Source organism: Bombina bombina, chromosome 9 (genome assembly GCF_027579735.1).
Source record: "Bombina bombina isolate aBomBom1 chromosome 9, aBomBom1.pri, whole genome shotgun sequence".
Classification (NCBI taxonomy): domain Eukaryota; kingdom Metazoa; phylum Chordata; class Amphibia; order Anura; family Bombinatoridae; genus Bombina; species Bombina bombina.
In genome coordinates this window covers 270375171-270395600 of record NC_069507.1, presented here as the reverse complement: position 1 = coordinate 270395600, position 20430 = coordinate 270375171, and the positions used below count along the sequence as shown (strand labels likewise).

Genomic DNA, 20430 nt, shown 5'->3' with positions numbered 1-20430 from the left:
GGATAGGCTCCTGGATGGCTTCCAGAGTTTTGCTTGCGCCTACCTGGACGACATAGCGATCCACAGTGAGTCCTGGGAGGACCACTTAGCTCATGTGGGAATGGTTCTGGATCAGATCCGGGCTGCTGGCCTGACTCTGAAGCCAGAAAAATGCCACTTTGGGATGGCCGAGGTACAGTACCTGGGTCACCGGGTGGGGTGTGGAAAGCAGCGACCAGAGCCGGCCAAAATAGAAGCTGTCGCCAATTGGCCCACCCCCATCACTAAGACTCAGGTCCTAGCCTTCCTGGGCACGGCAGGGTACTATAGACGGTTCGTACCAGACTACAGCACACTTGCCAAACCCCTGACTGACTTGACCAAGAAGAACTTACCTCGACAGGTCCTGTGGTCTCCCCACTGTGAAACGGCTTTCCAGGCTCTCAAAAATGCTCTAATTAACGCTCCTGTCTTGGCGGCCCCAGCCCTTAACAAACGTTTTATCGTCCATACAGACGCTTCCATGTTCGGGCTGGGAGCTGTCCTCAGCCAAGTAGGCGAAGATGGAGGGGAGCATCCAGTTGCCTACATCAGCCGGAAGCTCCTGCCCCGCGAAGTCAGCTATGCAGCGGTCGAAAAGGAGTGTTTGGCTTTGGTGTGGGCATTAAAGAAATTGACTCCCTATTTATATGGTCAGGAGTTCACTCTGGTCACCGACCATAACCCGTTGGTGTGGCTGAACCGGGTCTCTGGAGATAACGGCAGGCTATTACGTTGGAGCTTATCGTTGCAACCCTTCAATTTCACCATTACTTACAGACCTGGGAAACAGAATGGCAACGCCGACGGGTTGTCCAGACAAACAGACCTCAGCCCCGCATAACCAGCGGTCTGGACAGCCTTAGTCTGCCCCGAAAAGGGGTCAGACCGTGTCTGCCAGAGTGTTCCACAGAAAGGGAGCACTGTTACAGAAGCATTAGTTATTTTGTTGTGAAGAGCTTATTTCCCAGCAGCAATGCCTGAACCAGCAAGCCAGCGCCTAAGAAGGGCTCCAAGAAAACCGTAACAAGTATCATTTCATAAAGAGTTAACTCTTTTTTTTCAGCTTTTAGAAACTATTGCCTAAATACACATTTTTGCTGGCCTCAGCTCTAAGTTTAGGGATAACCAATCCCATTGTCTAATGACCTCTGGAGCCAGACTGCTAATTGATAAGATGAACTTGTAAACTTGTTATCTTAAGTACTGTAATCCTATTGTGGCCTGTCAAAGGACAGTGCTCTCTATCTAAATGTGTGATGGGGGATTTTGTGCTCCCCCCCCCCCCCCCCTCTCCCCCTGGGAGTGCCCTGTGTGCATGTAACCTTAATAAAAAGCAGGCTGGGCATCCCAGTCCTGAGTTCTTGTTTGACCCTCAATCGCAGCGTTGACTCGTTTTTGTGGGCAGAAGGGTATCCTAGCTGTACTACAGCTAAGGGAGATTATTCTATATTTGCGAGACTCATATAGAATACTATGGAAAGCAGCTTCTCCCCTCTTTAGCAATAGGGATCCAGGCTACTAAGCGGTCCATCTCTCAGCGAGACTAAGGGTAACCGTAACAATGACTAAACAAGTATTGATAATCTCTGATTTCCTGAAATTCTGTCAGAAAAATCTTAATTGATATGGAATCTATAATGGTTCCCAAGAAAGTTACCCTTGTGCATGGGACTAAGGAACTCTTTTCCAAATTTACCTTCCACCCGTAAGACCACAGGAAGGATAACACCAAGTCCAAGTGAAATTTTGCTAGTTGTAAGGATGGTGCCTGGACTATAATGTCGTCCAGATAGGACGCCACTGCAATTCCCCGTAACCGAAGCACCGCCAACAGCGCTCCCAGAGACTTCGTGAAAACTCAGAGCTGAGGCAAGACCAAAAAGAAGAGCCACGAACTGGAAGCGTTTGTCCAACTTGTGAATGGCACATGAAGGTACGCGTCCTTTAAATCCACTGTTGTCATAAATTAATCCTCTTGGATCAAGGGAAGAATGGAACGAATAGTTGCCATCTTGAAGGACGGTACACTAAGAAAAACAGAATTTATGTTTACCTGATAAATTACTTTCTCCAACGGTGTGTCCGGTCCACGGCGTCATCCTTACTTGTGGGATATTCTCTTCCCCAACAGGAAATGGCAAAGAGCCCAGCAAAGCTGGTCACATGATCCCTCCTAGGCTCCGCCTACCCCAGTCATTCGACCGACGTTAAGGAGGAATAATTGCATAGGAGAAACCATATGATACCGTGGTGACTGTAGTTAAAGAAAATAAATTATCAGACCTGATTAAAAAACCAGGGCGGGCCGTGGACCGGACACACCGTTGGAGAAAGTAATTTATCAGGTAAACATAAATTCTGTTTTCTCCAACATAGGTGTGTCCGGTCCACGGCGTCATCCTTACTTGTGGGAACCAATACCAAAGCTTTAGGACACGGATGAAGGGAGGGAGCAAATCAGGTCACCTAAATGGAAGGCACCACGGCTTGCAAAACCTTTCTCCCAAAAACAGCCTCAGAAGAAGCAAAAGTATCAAACTTGTAAAATTTGGTAAAAGTGTGCAGTGAAGACCAAGTCGCTGCCCTACATATCTGATCAACAGAAGCCTCGTTCTTGAAGGCCCATGTGGAAGCCACAGCCCTAGTGGAATGAGCTGTGATTCTTTCAGGAGGCTGCCGTCCGGCAGTCTCGTAAGCCAATCTGATGATGCTTTTAATCCAAAAAGAGAGAGAGGTAGAAGTTGCTTTTTGACCTCTCCTTTTACCAGAATAAACAACAAACAAGGAAGATGTTTGTCTAAAATCCATTGTAGCATCTAAATAGAATTTTAGAGCGCGAACAACATCCAAATTGTGCAACAAACGTTCCTTCTTCGAAACAGGTTTCAGACACAAAGAAGGCACGACTATCTCCTGGTTAATGTTTTTGTTAGAAACAACTTTTGGAAGAAAACCAGGTTTAGTACGTAAAACCACCTTATCTGCATGGAACACCAGATAAGGAGGAGAACACTGCAGAGCAGATAATTCTGAAACTCTTCTAGCAGAAGAAATTGCAACCAAAAACAAAACTTTCCAAGATAATAACTTAATATCAACGGAATGTAAGGGTTCAAACGGAACCCCCTGAAGAACTGAAAGAACTAAGTTGAGACTCCAAGGAGGAGTCAAAGGTTTGTAAACAGGCTTGATTCTAACCAGAGCCTGAACAAAGGCTTGAACAACTGGCACAGCTGCCAGCTTTTTGTGAAGTAACACAGACAAGGCAGAAATCTGTCCCTTCAAGGAACTTGCAGATAACCCTTTCTCCAATCCTTCTTGGAGAAAAGATAGAATCTTAGGAATCTTTACCTTGTCCCAGGGGAATCCTTTAGATTCACACCAACAGATATATTTTTTCCATATTTTGTGGTAAATTTTTCTAGTTACAGGCTTTCTGGCCTGAACAAGAGTATCAATAACAGAATCTGAGAACCCTCGTTTTGATAAAATCAAGCGTTCAATCTCCAAGCAGTCAGCTGGAGTGAGACCAGATTCGGATGTTCGAACGGACCTTGAACAAGAAGGTCTCGTCTCAAAGGTAGCTTCCATGGTGGAGCCGATGACATATTCACCAGATCTGCATACCAAGTCCTGCGTGGCCACGCAGGAGCTATCAAGATCACCGACGCCCTCTCCTGATGGATCCTGGCTACCAGCCTGGGGATGAGAGGAAACGCCGGGAATACATAAGCTAGTTTGAAGGTCCAAGGTGCTACTAGTGCATCTACTAGAGTCGCCTTGGGATCCCTGGATCTGGACCCGTAGCAAGGAACCTTGAAGTTCTGACGAGAGGCCATCAGATCCATGTCTGGAATGCCCCACAGTAGAGTGATTTGGGCAAAGATTTCCGGATGGAGTTCCCACTCCCCCGGATGCAATGTCTGACGACTCAGAAAATCCGCTTCCCAATTTTCCACTCCTGGGATGTGGATTGCAGACAGGTGGCAGGAGTGAGTCTCCGCCCATTGAATGATTTTGGTCACTTCTTCCATCGCCAGGGAACTCCTTGTTCCCCCCTGATGGTTGATGTACGCAACAGTCGTCATGTTGTCTGATTGAAACCGTATGAACTTGGCTTTCGCTAGCTGAGGCCAAGCCTTGAGAGCATTGAATATCGCTCTCAGTTCCAGAATATTTATCGGTAGAAGAGATTCTTCCCGAGACCAAAGACCCTGAGCTTTCAGGGATCCCCAGACCGCGCCCCAGCCCATCAGACTGGCGTCGGTCGTGACAATGACCCACTCTGGTCTGCGGAAGGTCATCCCTTGTGACAGGTTGTCCAGGGACAGCCACCAACGGAGTGAGTCTCTGGTCCTCTGATTTACTTGTATCTTCGGAGACAAGTCTGTATAGTCCCCATTCCACTGACTGAGCATGCACAGTTGTAATGGTCTTAGATGAATGCGCGCAAAAGGAACTATGTCCATTGCCGCTACCATCAAACCTATTACTTCCATGCACTGCGCTATGGAAGGAAGAGGAACGGAATGAAGTGTCCGACAAGAGTTTAGAAGTTTTGTTTTTCTGGCCTCTGTCAGAAAAATCCTCATTTCTAAGGAGTCTATTATTGTTCCCAAGAAGGGAACTCTTGTCGACGGAGATAGAGAACTCTTTTCTACGTTCACTTTCCATCCGTGAGATCTGAGAAAGGCCAGGACTATGTCCGTGTGAGCCTTTGCTTGAGGAAGGGACGACGCTTGAATCAGAATGTCGTCCAAGTAAGGTACTACTGCAATGCCCCTTGGTCTTAGCACCGCTAGAAGGGACCCTAGTACCTTTGTGAAAATCCTTGGAGCAGTGGCTAATCCGAAGGGAAGCGCCACAAACTGGTAATGCTTGTCCAGGAATGCGAACCTTAGGAACCGATGATGTTCCTTGTGGATAGGAATATGTAGATACGCATCCTTTAAATCCACCGTGGTCATGAATTGACCTTCCTGGATGGAAGGAAGAATTGTTCGAATGGTTTCCATCTTGAACGATGGAACCTTGAGAAACTTGTTTAAGATCTTGAGATCTAAGATTGGTCTGAACGTTCCCTCTTTTTTGGGAACTATGAACAGATTGGAGTAGAACCCCATCCCTTGTTCTCCTAATGGAACAGGATGAATCACTCCCATTTTTAGCAGGTCTTCTACACAATGTAAGAATGCCCGTCTTTTTATGTGGTCTGAAGACAATTGAGACCTGTGGAACCTCCCCCTTGGGGGAAGCCCCTTGAATTCCAGAAGATAACCTTGGGAGACTATTTCTAGTGCCCAAGGATCCACAACATCTCTTGCCCAAGCCTGAGCGAAGAGAGAGAGTCTGCCCCCCACCAGATCCGGTCCCGGATCGGGGGCCAACATTTCATGCTGTCTTGGTAGCAGTGGCAGGTTTCTTGGCCTGCTTTCCCTTGTTCCAGCCTTGCATTGGTCTCCAGGCTGGCTTGGCTTGAGAAGTATTACCCTCTTGTTTAGAGGACGTAGCACTTGGGGCTGGTCCGTTTCTACGAAAGGGACGAAAATTAGGTTTATTTTTGGCCTTGAAAGACCTATCCTGAGGAAGGGCGTGGCCCTTACCCCCAGTGATATCAGAGATAATCTCTTTCAAGTCAGGGCCAAACAGCGTTTTCCCCTTGAAAGGAATGTTAAGTAGTTTGTTCTTGGAAGACGCATCCGCTGACCAAGATTTCAACCAAAGCGCTCTGTGCGCCACAATAGCAAACCCAGAATTTTTCGCCGCTAACCTAGCCAATTGCAAAGTGGCGTCTAGGGTGAAAGAATTAGCCAATTTGAGAGCACGGATTCTGTCCATAATCTCCTCATAAGGAGGAGAATCACTATCGATCGCCTTAACTAGTTCATCGAACCAGAAACACGCGGCTGTAGTGACAGGGACAATGCATGAAATTGGTTGTAGAAGGTAACCTTGCTGAACAAACATCTTTTTAAGCAAACCTTCTAATTTTTTATCCATAGGATCTTTGAAAGCACAACTGTCTTCTATGGGTATAGTGGTGCGTTTGTTTAAAGTAGAAACCGCTCCCTCGACCTTGGGGACTGTCTGCCATAAGTCCTTTCTGGGGTCGACCATAGGAAACAATTTTTTAAATATGGGGGGAGGGACGAAAGGTATACCGGGCCTTTCCCATTCTTTATTTACAATGTCCGCCACCCGCTTGGGTATAGGAAAAGCTTCTGGGAGCCCCGGGACCTCTAGGAACTTGTCCATTTTACATAGTTTCTCTGGAATGATCAAATTCTCACAATCATCCAGAGTGGATAATACCTCCTTAAGCAGAGCGCGGAGATGTTCCAACTTAAATTTAAATGTAATCACATCGGGTTCAGCTTGTTGAGAAATTTTCCCTGAATCTGAAATTTCTCCCTCAGACAAAACCTCCCTGGCCCCCTCAGACTGGTGTAGGGGCATTTCAGAACCATTATCATCAGCGTCCTCATGCTCTTCAGTATCTAAAACAGAGCAGTCGCGCTTACGCTGATAAGTGGGCATTTTGGCTAAAATGTTTTTGATAGAATTATCCATTACAGCCGTTAATTGTTGCATAGTAAGGAGTATTGGCGCGCTAGATGTACTAGGGGCCTCCTGAGTGGGCAAGACTCGTGTAGACGAAGGAGGGAATGATGCAGTACCATGCTTACTCCCCTCACTTGAGGAATCATCTTGGGCATCATTTTCAGTGTCACATAAATCACATTTATTTAAATGAGAAGGAACCCTGGCTTCCCCACATTCAGAACACAGTCTATCTGGTAGTTCAGACATGTTAAACAGGCATAAACTTGATAACAAAGTACAAAAAACGTTTTAAAATAAAACCGTTACTGTCACTTTAAATTTTAAACTGAACACACTTTATTACTGCAATTGCGAAAAAGTATGAAGGAATTGTTCAAAATTCACCAAAATTTCACCACAGTGTCTTAAAGCCTTAAAAGTATTGCACACCAAATTTGGAAGCTTTAACCCTTAAAATAACGGAACCGGAGCCGTTTAAACTTTAACCCCTTTACAGTCCCTGGTATCTGCTTTGCTGAGACCCAACCAAGCCCAAAGGGGAATACGATACCAAATGATGCCTTCAGAAAGTCTTTTCTATGTATCAGAGCTCCTCACACATACGACTGCATGTCATGCCTCTCAAAAACAAGTGCGCAATACCGGCGCGAAAATGAGGCTCTGCCTATGATTAGGGAAAGCCCCTAAAGAATAAGGTGTCTAAAACAGTGCCTGCCGATATTATTTTATCAAAATACCCAGATTAAATGATTCCTCAAGGCTAAATATGTGTAATATATGAATCGATTTAGCCCAGAAAAAGTCTACAGTCTTAATAAGCCCTAGTGAAGCCCTTATTTACTTGCTGAATAAACATGGCTTACCGGATCCCATAGGGAAAATGACAGCTTCCAGCATTACATCGTCTTGTTAGAATGTGTCATACCTCAAGCAGCAAAAGACTGCTCACTGTTCCCCCAACTGAAGTTAATTCCTCTCAACAGTCCTGTGTGGAACAGCCATGGATTTTAGTAACGGTTGCTAAAATCATTTTCCTCTTACAAACAGAAATCTTCATCTCTTTTCTGTTTCAGAGTAAATAGTACATACCAGCACTATTTTAAAATAACAAACTCTTGATTGAATAATAAAAACTACAGTTAAACACTAAAAAACTCTAAGCCATCTCCGTGGAGATGTTGCCTGTACAACGGCAAAGAGAATGACTGGGGTAGGCGGAGCCTAGGAGGGATCATGTGACCAGCTTTGCTGGGCTCTTTGCCATTTCCTGTTGGGGAAGAGAATATCCCACAAGTAAGGATGACGCCGTGGACCGGACACACCTATGTTGGAGAAATCTGTTTAGACTCGTGAGAGCTAAAAAGTGGGCTGAAGGTTCCCTCTTTTTTGGGAACCACAAACCAATTGGTATAAAAAAAAAACAGACTCTGTACCTGTATTGGAACTCTGATGGTTCCCTCTTTTTTGTGGAACAATCATTCCCAGGTCTGAGATTTCTCTTACGCAGTGTAAGAACGCCTCTCCTTTTGTCTGATCTGCAGATAATCTTGAAAGCAGAAACCTGCCTCTGGGAGGAAAACTCCTGAACTGTAATTTGAATCCCTGGGACACTATTTTCTATTGTTCAGCCTGAGCGAAGACTGAAAGTCTGCCCCCTACAAGATCCGATCCCGGATCAGGGGCATGTCCTTCATGCTGTCTTTGATTCAACAGCAGGCTATTTGGATCTTTTTTTTTTTTTTTTTTTTTAAATTTCAAAGGAGATTTTTTCCGTCAAGCCAGGTTCCAACAATGTCTTCCCCTTGTAATGAATTGTTAAAAGCTAAGACTTAGAACATATTTCCATAGAACAAGGCTCTAACCATAAGGCTCTGTGAGCTGGAACAGAGAAACCTGAAACCTATGCTCCCATTCCGATAACTTGAAGGGAAGAATTTGAAATAAAGGAATTAGCCAATTTGAAAGCCTTTATCCTATCCTGGATTTTATCCAGGGGAATTTCTGACTTAATAGCATCAGACAACGCATCAAACCAATATGCCGTCGCACTAGTGATGGTAGTAAAGTACACAGCTGGATGCCATTGTAAGCCCTGGTGTACATCCCTTTTCTAATTTTCGTCCATATGACCTTTGAAAAATCCAACTATCCTCTAATGGTATAGTAGTTCTCTTAGCTAAGCTGGAAATTACTCCTTCCACCCTAGGGAATGTTTGCCCAGCCTCCTTAGCCGAGTCGGCTATGTGAAACATCTCTTTAAATATAGGGAATGCGGTCTTTTCCATTCCTTATAACTTACTGGATGCACTAGGATAGATTACACAGGTATAGTCTGAGTCGTCCAGGGTAGCTAAAACCTCCTAAAGTACCAAATGGAGGTGTTAAGGCTAAAGAACTGAAAGAAAAACAACCCCAGGGTCAAATAAAGATATTATTCATCTGAGACTGAGAATTTTCTCTCATATAATGCCGAAGTATCTTCATCTAACAGGGAAGAACCATTCGGAATAGCAACTACTGAATCCATCGCCTTAAATGATTGAAAATAAGTCCTCTAGTAATGTTTTCTTCCACGTGGGAAAAACATATAATGCATGAGATACAGAGTAACTCCGGACGAAGTGTGTGAGGAAGCGCAGGGCACTGCATGTGGGCCATAACATTTTGTGGGCACTATAGGAGAAATTTGTGGCATAAAGTGACCATTGACAACAGACTCCTAAACAGCAAACGCCTTATAAAGAGAAGGTTCAGAAAAAGAGTGTAATTTTTTAATAAAAATTGACACATAAAAAAACTTTACCGTCTCTTTAAATTTTAAAAGTAACTTTATTTTATGTGTGCACTTGTTTCAACTTTTTATTTCTGCAGAAAAGGGTTAGATATTGCGGACTAAACGCTTTGGAAACACTGTTCGGTGCAATACTGTCACCTTAACGAGAGAAACACTCTCCACTAAATCTTCCTGTACCACGAAGAATAAACAAAGTGGTGCGCAACTAAATTGGCGCCACACATAACTCCACCCATCATATCTTACTTAGAAAAATGGTCTTCAGGAGTATAATAACGATATGAACAACTTCTAGCCTGAGAAAAATAAACCAACATGGAATCATGCAGTCGCTTTACAAGACTAAAGTAGCTGTGCATCAAACACGTGTTTACACTGAGCTCGTTCAAGCAAAGCACATTAATTGCCATAAGAGATCTCCCGGTCGGCTATTATTAAACCGCCGGGAAATAAGAACGTAAGTCCCATGCATTGCCTCACACTGAGCTTATTCTGAAATACCGCTCAACGATTATGGCAAATCAACAATTGTGGCAATATGAGATCTCCCGGTTGGCTATTATTAAACCGACGGGAGATAATACAAGTCACATGTATTGCCTCACACTGAGCTTATCTGATGTATAGCTCTGCAGTGATGGCTTCGTTATGGCTGAAATGAAAGCCTATGTTCCCATACAGCCCCAGTGTCTGCATCTAAACTGTTGCCTCACACTGAGCTTATCTGAGGTATAGCTCTTCAGTGATAGCAATGCATCTGTTATGACAATATGTGATCTCCCGGTCGGCTACTATTAAACCGCCAGGAGATGAAAAAAAACACAAGTCCCATACATCACTTCACTTGTTCTAATGCATAGCTCATTAACTATGAAATTAGAGCCTATGTCCCATACAGCCTCAGTGCCTGCATTTAACTGTCCCAAAGTGTTCCCTAAAACTCTGAGGGAATCTATCTGTAAGCCTCTGATAAGAAGGCTAAATCCAATGAGGAATAAATAAAAATTAAGTGCCCAACTTTCGTCTGAGTCTCCTTACTTCACCCCCAGAATAAAGTTAGCACTTACCTCAATAACTCCTGCCGGACAGTAAGGCAGTTCCCAGGTTTGCGAGGTCCTCTCCCCTCACATGGACCTGTAATTTAAAACGAAAGTCCTGAGTAAATATCCCTCAGATTTTCTTGGTAAGGGCAGCAAACAATTACATGGGAGGCGCAGTGAGAATTATGTCCCACAAGTTCCCATGCTCTAAAGCCACCAAAAGCTCTACTGAAGAGACTGGTATGGACTACGGCTACACCCTAGAACAAAGCAGCACAATTTTGCACTACTTTAAAAATAATAAACACTTGATTGAAGAATTCTATTACTAACACCTCACTTTAACTCTTCCTATCACTAACGTAGGCAAAGAGAATGACTGGAGTGGGAGGGAAGGGAGGAGCTATTAAACAGCTCTGCTGTGGTGCTCTTTGCCTCCTCCTGCTGACCAGGAGGTGAATATCCCATTAGTAATTAAGATGATTTGTGGACTCGTGTCTTAAAAAAGAAAAGATGTTTCCCATAGCCGATTAAACTAAGGAGGCTAAGCAAACATTCCCTAGGGTGGAAGGAGTAGTTTCCAGCTTAGCTAAGAGAACTTCTATACCCTTAGAGGTTTCAAAGGTCCTATGGACAAAAAATAGAAAGGGGATGTACACCAGGGCTTACAATGGCAACCAACTGTGTACTTTGCTACTGTCACTAGTGCGATGGAATATTTGGTTTGATGTGTTGTCTGATGCTACTAAGTCAGAAACTCCCCTGGATAAGATCCACGATAGGATAAAAGCTTTTAAAATGGCCAATTCCTTTATTTCAAATTGTTCCCTTTAAGTTATCAAACTGGGAGCATTGGTTTCAGGTTTCTCTCACAGAGCCTTATGGTTAAAGCCTTGATCTACGGATGTCCGCTCTAAGTCTAAGCTTTTAGCAATTCCTTACAAGGGGAAGACCTTGTTGGGACCTGGCTTGGCGGAAATAGTCTCTTTTGAAATTTAAAAAAAAAAAAATTCCAAACAGGCTACTGTTGAATCAAGCACAGTCCAGGTGGTACAGCACAAAGATAAGTGGGTGGTGCAGGCTGTAGGGGTACCACACAAAAACCCCTAAACTTGTAACAGTCCAAAGAAAACAGCAGCACTCACCACTTTATGCAAAAGGTTCCATCTTTATTTGGATATTCAAAAAGAAAAGACAACGTTTCGGACCTCTAGTTTTGACATGACTAAGGACTAGAGGTCCGAAACGTTGTCTTTTCTTCTTTGAATATCCAAATAAAGATGGAACCTTTTGCATAAAGTGGTGAGTGCTGCTGTTTTCTTTGGACTGTGTTACTGTTGAATCAAGGACAGCATGAAGGACATGCCCCCGATCCGGGACTGGGTCTTGCAGGGGGCAGACTTTCCGTCTTAGCTCAGGTTTGGGCTCCAACTGTTCAGGACCCCTGGGCAATAGAAAATAGGTCCCTGGGATTCAACTTTAGAGTTCAAAAGTTTTCCTCCCAGAGACAGGTTTCTGCTTTCAAGATTATCTGCATATCAGACGAAGGAGAGGCGTTCTTACTCTGCGTAGGAGACCTCTCAGACCTGGGAGTGACTTGTTCCAGTTCCTATACAGGTACAGGGTCGGGTTTTTTATCCCAATCGGTTTGTGGTTCCCAAAAAAGAGGGAACCTTCAGACCACTGAGTCTAAACAACTTTCCTAGTGTACCGTCCTTCAAGATGGAAGCTATCGCTCCATTCTTCCTTTGATCCAAGAGGGTCAATTTATGACAACAGTGGATTTACAGGACGCGTACCTTCATGTACCATTCACAAGAGTCGTCTCAAGTTCTAAGGTTTGCCTTTCTGGCCAAATGCTTCCAGTTTGTGGTTCTGCCTTTCGGTCTTGTCACAACTCTCAGAGTTTTTACAAGGGCTCTGGGATTGCTGTTGGCAGTGCTTCGGTTACGGGGCATTGCAGTGGCGCCCCATCTGGACGACATCCTAGTCCAGGCGCCATCCTTACAGCAACCAAGATTTCACACAGACATGGTGTTATCCTTCCCGTGATCATACGGGTGGAAGGTAACTTTGGAAAAGAGTTCCTTATTCCCAAGCATATCAATGAAGATTACATATCAATGAAGATATATCTGACGGAATGTCAGGAAATCAGAGATTATCGATACTTGTCTAGTCATTCAGTCCTCTCCTCCGCTTTCAGTGGCTCAGTGCATGGAGGTATTAGGGCTGATGGTGGCGGCAATGGACATCATCCCGTTTGCTCGGTTCCATCTCAGACCTCTACAGTTAAGCATGCTCAAACAATGGATCGGAGATTATACAGATTTGTCTCCTCGAATGCTACTGGAACAGGAGACAAGGGATTCTCTTCAATGGTGGTTGTCTCTGGATCATCTCTCCCAGGGAACCTGCTTTCACAGACCACCTTGGGTGATAGTGACAACAGACGCCAGCCTTCTAGGGTGGGGAGCAGTCTGGGGCTCCCTAAGGGCTCAGGGGGTTTGGACTCAGCCAGCGTCTGTTCTTCCTATAAACATTCTGGAGCTGAGAGCGATCTACAATGTTCTCCTGGCCTGGTATCAGTTAGCCTCGGGTCCAGTTTATTAGGTTCCAGTTGGACAAGATAACGTCAATCGCTTACATCAATCATCAGGGAGGAACGAGGAGTTCCTTAGTGATGACAGAGGTACCAAAAATTATTCAGTGGGCGGAGGTCCATTCTTGCTGTCTGTCAGCGATCCACATCCCAGGGGTGGACTCCTGGGAGGTGGATTCCTGAGCAGGCAGACCTTTCATCTGGGGGAGTGGGAACTCCATCCGGAAGTGTTCTCCAGCTTTTTCCCCCATTTGCTTTTCTTACTCTGGTCATTGCTCGAATCAAGCAGGAGAGGGCGTCGGTGATCCTCATAGCACCGGCTTGGCCTCGCAGGGTTTGGTATGCACCTAGTGGTTAACAAGCCTGGCTTGAAAGCTCATGGTTAAGGGTTCGAACCCAGTCAGGGACCTTTGTAAGATCTGGTGGACATGTCTTCTCGGCCACCTTGGGGACTTCTGTGAGAAAGGACCTTCTAATTCAAGGACCCTCCTTGACCCAAATCTGATATCTCTGAAACTGCTTGGAGATTGAACGCTTAATATTATACAAGCAGGGTTTTTCTGACTCGATCATTGGGACCATGATTCAGACTCGTTAGCCTGTCACTAGAAAAATGTAGCATATGATATGGTGTAAATATCTCTATTGGTGTGAATCCATGGGCTACTCATGAAGTAGAGTTAGGATTCCTAGAATTTTGTCTCTTCTCAAAGAGGGTTTGGAGAATGGTTTATCGTCAAGTTCCCTAAAGGGTCAAATCTATTTTTCCTAAGGTTTTCGGAACATTAATCAGGAGATTGTTGTTCCTTCCTTGTGTCCTAATCCTTCTCATATAGAACGAAGGGGACAGAAAGTTTAGACTTGGTCCGTGCTTTAAAGCTTTATTTACAGGCGAAAAGGACTTTCGTCAGTCGTCTGTGTTTTTCTCAGGAAAACGTAAGGGACAGAACGCTACAGCTACTTCTCTTTCTTTTTGGCTGCAGAACATCATATGTTTTGCATATGAGACTGCTGGACAGCAGCCTCCCAAGAGGGTTACGGCTCATTCCACAAATGGTTAGGAGAGATAAGGGACAGCGTTAGGTGCATACTGGGGCTGGGGACCTTTTTACTGGTGGTTTGTTCACTTATAACAGGTCTTTTTCAAAAATACAAAGACGTTAAAACTTTCATTTTGTTGTATAAGCCCGCGATGGGCGGAGCTTCCAACTCGCGCCATTTCACACTGTGCATCAGTCTGGAAGTTAGGCAGTAAAGAGGACATTTCCTGAGAGGCGGTGTAGAAGCACATGGTCTGTGAAATTGAGCATGCGTTTCTAACATCGGTTAGGGAGACTTTTCTGTAACGCTGCTGCGCTCTGTACCATGTGGTGTTTGCGCTATTTCAACTCTCTAGCTGCGTTATTGCTGGGCAGGTAGGAGCACCTCAGCACAGCTTAGGAGGTGCAGAGGTGTTTTTGTGATGTTTCTAAGATAATTTATGACTTAATTATCGTTTAAAACGTCACAGTAAAAACATAATTTATGCTTACCTGATAAATTCCTTTCTTCTGTTGTGTGATCAGTCCACGGGTCATCATTACTTCTGGGATATAACTCCTCCCCAACAGGAAATGCAAGAGGATTCACCCAGCAGAGCTGCATATAGCTCCTCCCCTCTACGTCAGTCCCAGTCATTCGACCAAGAATCAACGAGAAAGGAGTAACCAAGGGTGAAGTGGTGACTGGAGTATAATTTAAAAGATATTTACCTGCCTTAAAACAGGGCGGGCCGTGGACTGATCACACAACAGAAGAAAGGAATTTATCAGGTAAGCATAAATTATGTTTTCTTCTGTTATGTGTGATCAGTCCACGGGTCATCATTACTTCTGGGATACCAATACCAAAGCAAAAGTACACGGATGACGGGAGGGATAGGCAGGCTCATTATACAGAAGGAACCACTGCCTGAAGAACCTTTCTCCCAAAAATAGCCTCCGAAGAAGCAAAAGTGTCAAATTTGTAAAATTTGGAAAAAGTATGAAGCGAAGACCAAGTTGCAGCCTTGCAAATCTGTTCAACAGAGGCCTCATTCTTAAAGGCCCAAGTGGAAGCCACAGCTCTAGTGGAGTGAGCTGTAATTCTTTCAGGAGGCTGCTGTCCAGCAGTCTCATAGGCTAAACGTATTATGCTACGAAGCCAAAAAGAGAGAGAGGTAGCAGAAGCTTTTTGACCTCTCCTCTGTCCAGAGTAAACGACAAACAAGGAAGAAGTTTGGCGAAAATCTTTAGTTGCCTGCAAGTAGAACTTGAGGGCACGAACTACATCCAGATTGTGTAAAAGACGTTCCTTCTTTGAAGAAGGATTTGGACACAAGGATGGGACAACAATCTCTTGATTGATGTTCCTGTTAGTGACTACCTTAGGTAAGAACCCAGGTTTAGTACGCAGAACTACCTTGTCTGAGTGAAAAATCAGATAAGGGGAATCACAATGTAAGGCTGATAACTCAGAGACTCTTCGAGCCGAGGAAATAGCCATTAAAAACAGAACTTTCCAAGATAACATTTTTATATCAATGGAATGAAGGGGTTCAAACGGAACACCCTGTAAAACGTTAAGAACTAAGTTTAAACTCCATGGTGGAGCAACAGCTTTAAACACAGGCTTGATCCTAGCTAAAGCCTGACAAAAGGACTGGACGTCTGGATTTTCTGACAGACGTCTGTGTAACAAGATGGACAGAGCTGAAATCTGTCCCTTTAATGAACTAGCTGATAAACCCTTTTCTAAACCTTCTTGTAGAAAAGACAATATCCTAGCGATCCTAACCTTACTCCAGGAGTAACCTTTGGATTCGCACCAGTATAGGTATTTCCGCCATATTTTATGGTAAATCCTTCTGGTAACAGGCTTCCTAGCCTGAATCAGGGTATCAATAACCGACTCAGAAAAACCACGTTTTGATAAAATCAAGCGTTCAATTTCCAAGCAGTCAGCTTCAGAGAAGTTAGATTTTGATGTTTGAATGGACCCTGTATCAGAAGGTCCTGTCTTAGAGGTAGAGACCAAGGCGGACAGGATGACATGTCCACTAGATCTGCATACCAAGTCCTGCGTGGCCAAGCAGGTGCTATTAGAATTACTGATGCTCTCTCCTGTTTGATTTTGGCAATCAATCGAGGAAGCAGCGGGAAGGGTGGAAACACATAAGCCATCCTGAAGTTCCAAGGTGCTGTCAAAGCATCTATCAGAACTGCTCCCGGATCCCTGGATCTGGACCCGTAGCGAGGAAGTTTGGCGTTCTGGCGAGACGCCATGAGATCTATCTCTGGTTTGCCCCAACGTCGAAGTATTTGGGCAAAGACCTCCGGATGAAGTTCCCACTCCCCCGGATGAAGAGTCTGGCGACTCAAGAAATCCGCCTCCCAGTTCTCCACTCCCGGGATGTGGATTGCTGACAGGTGGCAAGAGTGAGACTCTGCCCAGCGAATTATCTTTGATACTTCCATCATTGCTAGGGAGCTTCTTGTCCCTCCCTGATGGTTGATGTAAGCTACAGTCGTGATGTTGTCCGACTGAAACCTGATGAACCCCCGAGTTATTAACTGGGGCCAAGCCAGAAGGGCATTGAGAACTGCTCTCAATTCCAGAATGTTTATTGGAAGGAGACTCTCCTCCTGATTCCATAGTCCCTGAGCCTTCAGAGAATTCCAGACAGCGCCCCAACCTAGTAGGCTGGCGTCTGTTGTTACAATTGTCCAGTCTGGCCTGCTGAATGGCATCCCCCTGGACAGGTGTGGCCGATAGAGCCACCATAGAAGAGAATTTCTGGTCTCTTGATTCAGATTCAGAGTAGGGGACAAATCTGAGTAATCCCCATTCCACTGACTTAGCATGCATAATTGCAGCGGTCTGAGGTGTAGGCGTGCAAAAGGTACTATGTCCATTGCCGCTACCATTAAGCCGATCACCTCCATGCATTGAGCTACTGACGGGTGTTGAATGGAATGAAGGACGCGGCATGCATTTTGAAGTTTTGTTAACCTGTCTTCTGTCAGGTAAATCTTCATCTCTACAGAATCTATAAGAGTCCCCAAGAATGGAACTCTTGTGAGAGGAAAGAGAGAACTCTTCTTTTCGTTCACTTTCCATCCATGCGACCTTAGAAATGCCAGAACTAACTCTGTATGAGACTTGGCAGTTTGAAAGCTTGAAGCTTGTATTAGAATGTCGTCTAGGTACGGAGCTACCGAAATCCCTCGCGGTCTTAGTACCGCTAGAAGGGCACCCAGAACCTTTGTGAAGATTCTTGGAGCCGTAGCCAATCCGAATGGAAGAGCTACAAACTGGTAGTGCCTGTCTAAGAAGGCAAACCTTAGATACCGGTGATGATCTTTGTGGATCGGTATGTGAAGGTAAGCATCCTTTAAATCCACTGTGGTCATGTACTGACCCTCTTGGATCATGGGTAAGATTGTCCGAATAGTTTCCATTTTGAACGATGGAACTCTTAGGAATTTGTTTAGAGTCTTTAAATCTAAGATTGGCCTGAAAGTTCCCTCTTTTTTGGGAACCACAAACAGGTTTGAGTAGAACCCTTGTCCTTGTTCCGACCACGGAACCGGATGGATCACTCCCATTGTTAACAGATCTTGTACGCAGCGTAGAAACGCTTCTTTCTTTATCTGGTTTGTTGACAACCTTGACAGATGAAATCTCCCTCTTGGGGGAGATAATTTGAAGTCTAGAAGGTATCCCTGAGATATGATCTCTAGTGCCCAGGGATCCTGAACATCTCTTGCCCAGGCCTGGGCGAAGAGAGAGAGTCTGCCCCCTACTAGATCCGGTCCCGGATCGGGGGCTCTCGGTTCATGCTGTCTTTGGGGCAGCAGCAGGTTTCCTGGCCTGCTTGCTTTTGTTCCAGGACTGGTTAGGCTTCCAGCCTTGCCTGTAACGAGCAACAGCTCCTTCCTGTTTTGGTGCAGTGGAGGTTGATGCTGCTCCTGTTTTGAAATTCCGAAAGGGACGAAAATTAGACTGTCTAGCCTTAGCTTTGGCCTTGTCTTGAGGTAGGGCGTGGCCCTTACCTCCCGTAATGTCAGCGATAATTTCTTTCAAACCGGGCCCGAATAAGGACTGCCCCTTGAAAGGTATATTAAGTAATTTGGACTTAGAAGTAACATCAGCTGACCAGGATTTTAGCCACAGTGCCCTGCGTGCCTGTATGGCGAATCCTGAGTTCTTAGCCGTAAGTTTGGTTAAATGTACTACGGCCTCCGAAATGAAAGAATTAGCTAGTTTAAGGACTCTAAGCCTGTCCGTAATGTCGTCTAGCGTAGAGGAACTAAGGTTCTCTTCAAGCGACTCAATCCAAAATGCTGCCGCAGCCGTAATCGGCGCGATACATGCAAGGGGTTGTAATATAAAACCTTGTTGAACAAACATTTTCTTAAGGTAACCCTCTAATTTTTTATCCATTGGATCTGAGAAAGCACAGCTATCCTCCACCGGGATAGTGGTACGCTTAGCTAAAGTAGAAACTGCTCCCTCCACCTTGAAGACCCCTGAGATCTGTCAGAGATGAACCGGATCATGCAGGAAATATAAAAGTAGCTGACTGGAATTTCTTGATGCGTAGCAAAGAGCGCCAAAAACGGCCCCTCCCTCTCCCACACAGCAGTGAAGAGAAACGAAACTGTCACAATTAAAGCAAAAAACTGCCAAGTGGAAAATAATGCCCAAATATTTATTCACACAGTACCTCAGCAATGTAAACGATTCTACATTCCAGCAAAAACGTTTAACATGAGAATAGTTATTAAAAGGATTAGTGACCTTTAACACAGTAGTTCCGGTGAAATACCATCCCCAGAATACTGAAGTGTATACATACATGTCATTTTAACGGTATGGCAGGCTTTTCTCATCAATTCCATTCAGAAAATAAAAACTGCCACATACCTCAATGCAGATTCATCTGCCCGCTGTCCCCTGATCTGAAGCCTTTACCTCCCTCAGATGGTCGAGAACAGCAATATGATCTTAACGACTCCGGTTAAAATCATAGTAAAAAATCTCTGTCAGATTCTTCCTCAAACTCTGCCAGAGAAGTAATAACACGCTCCGGTGCTATTTTAAAATAACAAACTTTTGATTGAAGTCATAAAAACTAAGTATAATCACCATAGTCCTCTCACACATCCTATCTAGTCGTTGGGTGCAAGAGAATGACTGGGACTGACGTAGAGGGGAGGAGCTATATGCAGCTCTGCTGGGTGAATCCTCTTGCATTTCCTGTTGGGGAGGAGTTATATCCCAGAAGTAATGATGACCCGTGGACTGATCACACATAACAGAAGAAATAGTTGTCTCTTTGAATTTAAAGAGACAGTAACGTTTTTTTTTACATTGTCTTTATTGCATAAAAAGACCAATTGTGAACAAATATGGACCAAGGGGTCTTGCAGGATGTTTCTTGCTCCTTTCTGGAAGCTAATGTGGAACCACCAATTTCTTTTTGTCCCACATGTATTCAGAGGACTTTAAGTTTCAGGAATTATATTTTTCTGAGAAAAAAAATTCTAAGGCTGATGTTACCCCAGGGTCTATTGACAAGGGTCAAGTTATGCCCCAAAGTGTACCGCCCGCACAAGCAGTACCCTGCACCTCTGCTTTAGCGCCTGCTGGAGTTATTTAAAAAAAGACATAGCTTCTCTCATGTCTTCTACAATTTCTGATGCATTGTCTGCCTTTCCAATGTAGCAGGGCAAACGTAAGAGGAAGGCCAGACCATTCAGTTAGTTCAGACGCCATTGTGGCTATTTCGGAAGTATCCTCCCAAGGACAAGAGGAGGATACTACTGCCGTATCTGATGGGGAAATCTCGGATTCAGAGGGTACTTTGCCTCTGACGGATTCAGAGGTTGTCACTTTAAGATTTAAATTAGAACACCTCCGTCTATTACCTAGAGCGGTTTTGGTTACTTTGGGTGATTGTGATTCAACAGTCATGGTTATTCCAGAGAAGTCTAGTAAGCTGGACAGATATTTTGAAGTTCCCTCTTACTCTGATGTTTTTCCAGTTCCAAAGAAAGCTTCGAAAATGATTTCTAAGGAATGGGGGAGACCAGGCATTCCTTTTTCTCCTTCGCCTATTTTCAAGAAGATGTTTCCTGTAGCGGACTCCTTTAAGGAGTCTTGGCAAACAAGTCCTAAGGTAGAAGGGGCCGTCTCCACCTTTGCTAAGAGGACTACTATTCATATAGAGGATAGTTGCGCTTATGGATAAGAAATTAGAGGGTCTTCTTAAGAAGATTTATGTTCACCAGGGCTTACAGTGGCAGCCAGCTACGTGCATTGCTACCGTCACTAGCGCGGCAGCCTATTGGTTTACACACATACTATGCGCTGATACACATACACGG

At 44.6% G+C, this 20430-nt stretch overlaps 1 long non-coding RNA gene across 1 annotated transcript in view; it reads right to left on the bottom strand.

Moving 5' to 3' along the window:
* LOC128640315 (uncharacterized) overlaps window positions 1-10503 on the bottom strand; it is a 32031-nt gene extending 21528 nt beyond the window's left edge. Inside the window, exon 1 of the long non-coding RNA XR_008399328.1 lies at window positions 10447-10503. This is a non-coding gene — a long non-coding RNA (uncharacterized LOC128640315). The remainder of the gene's footprint in view (window positions 1-10446) is intronic.
* Between the last annotated feature and the right edge of the window lie 9927 nt (window positions 10504-20430).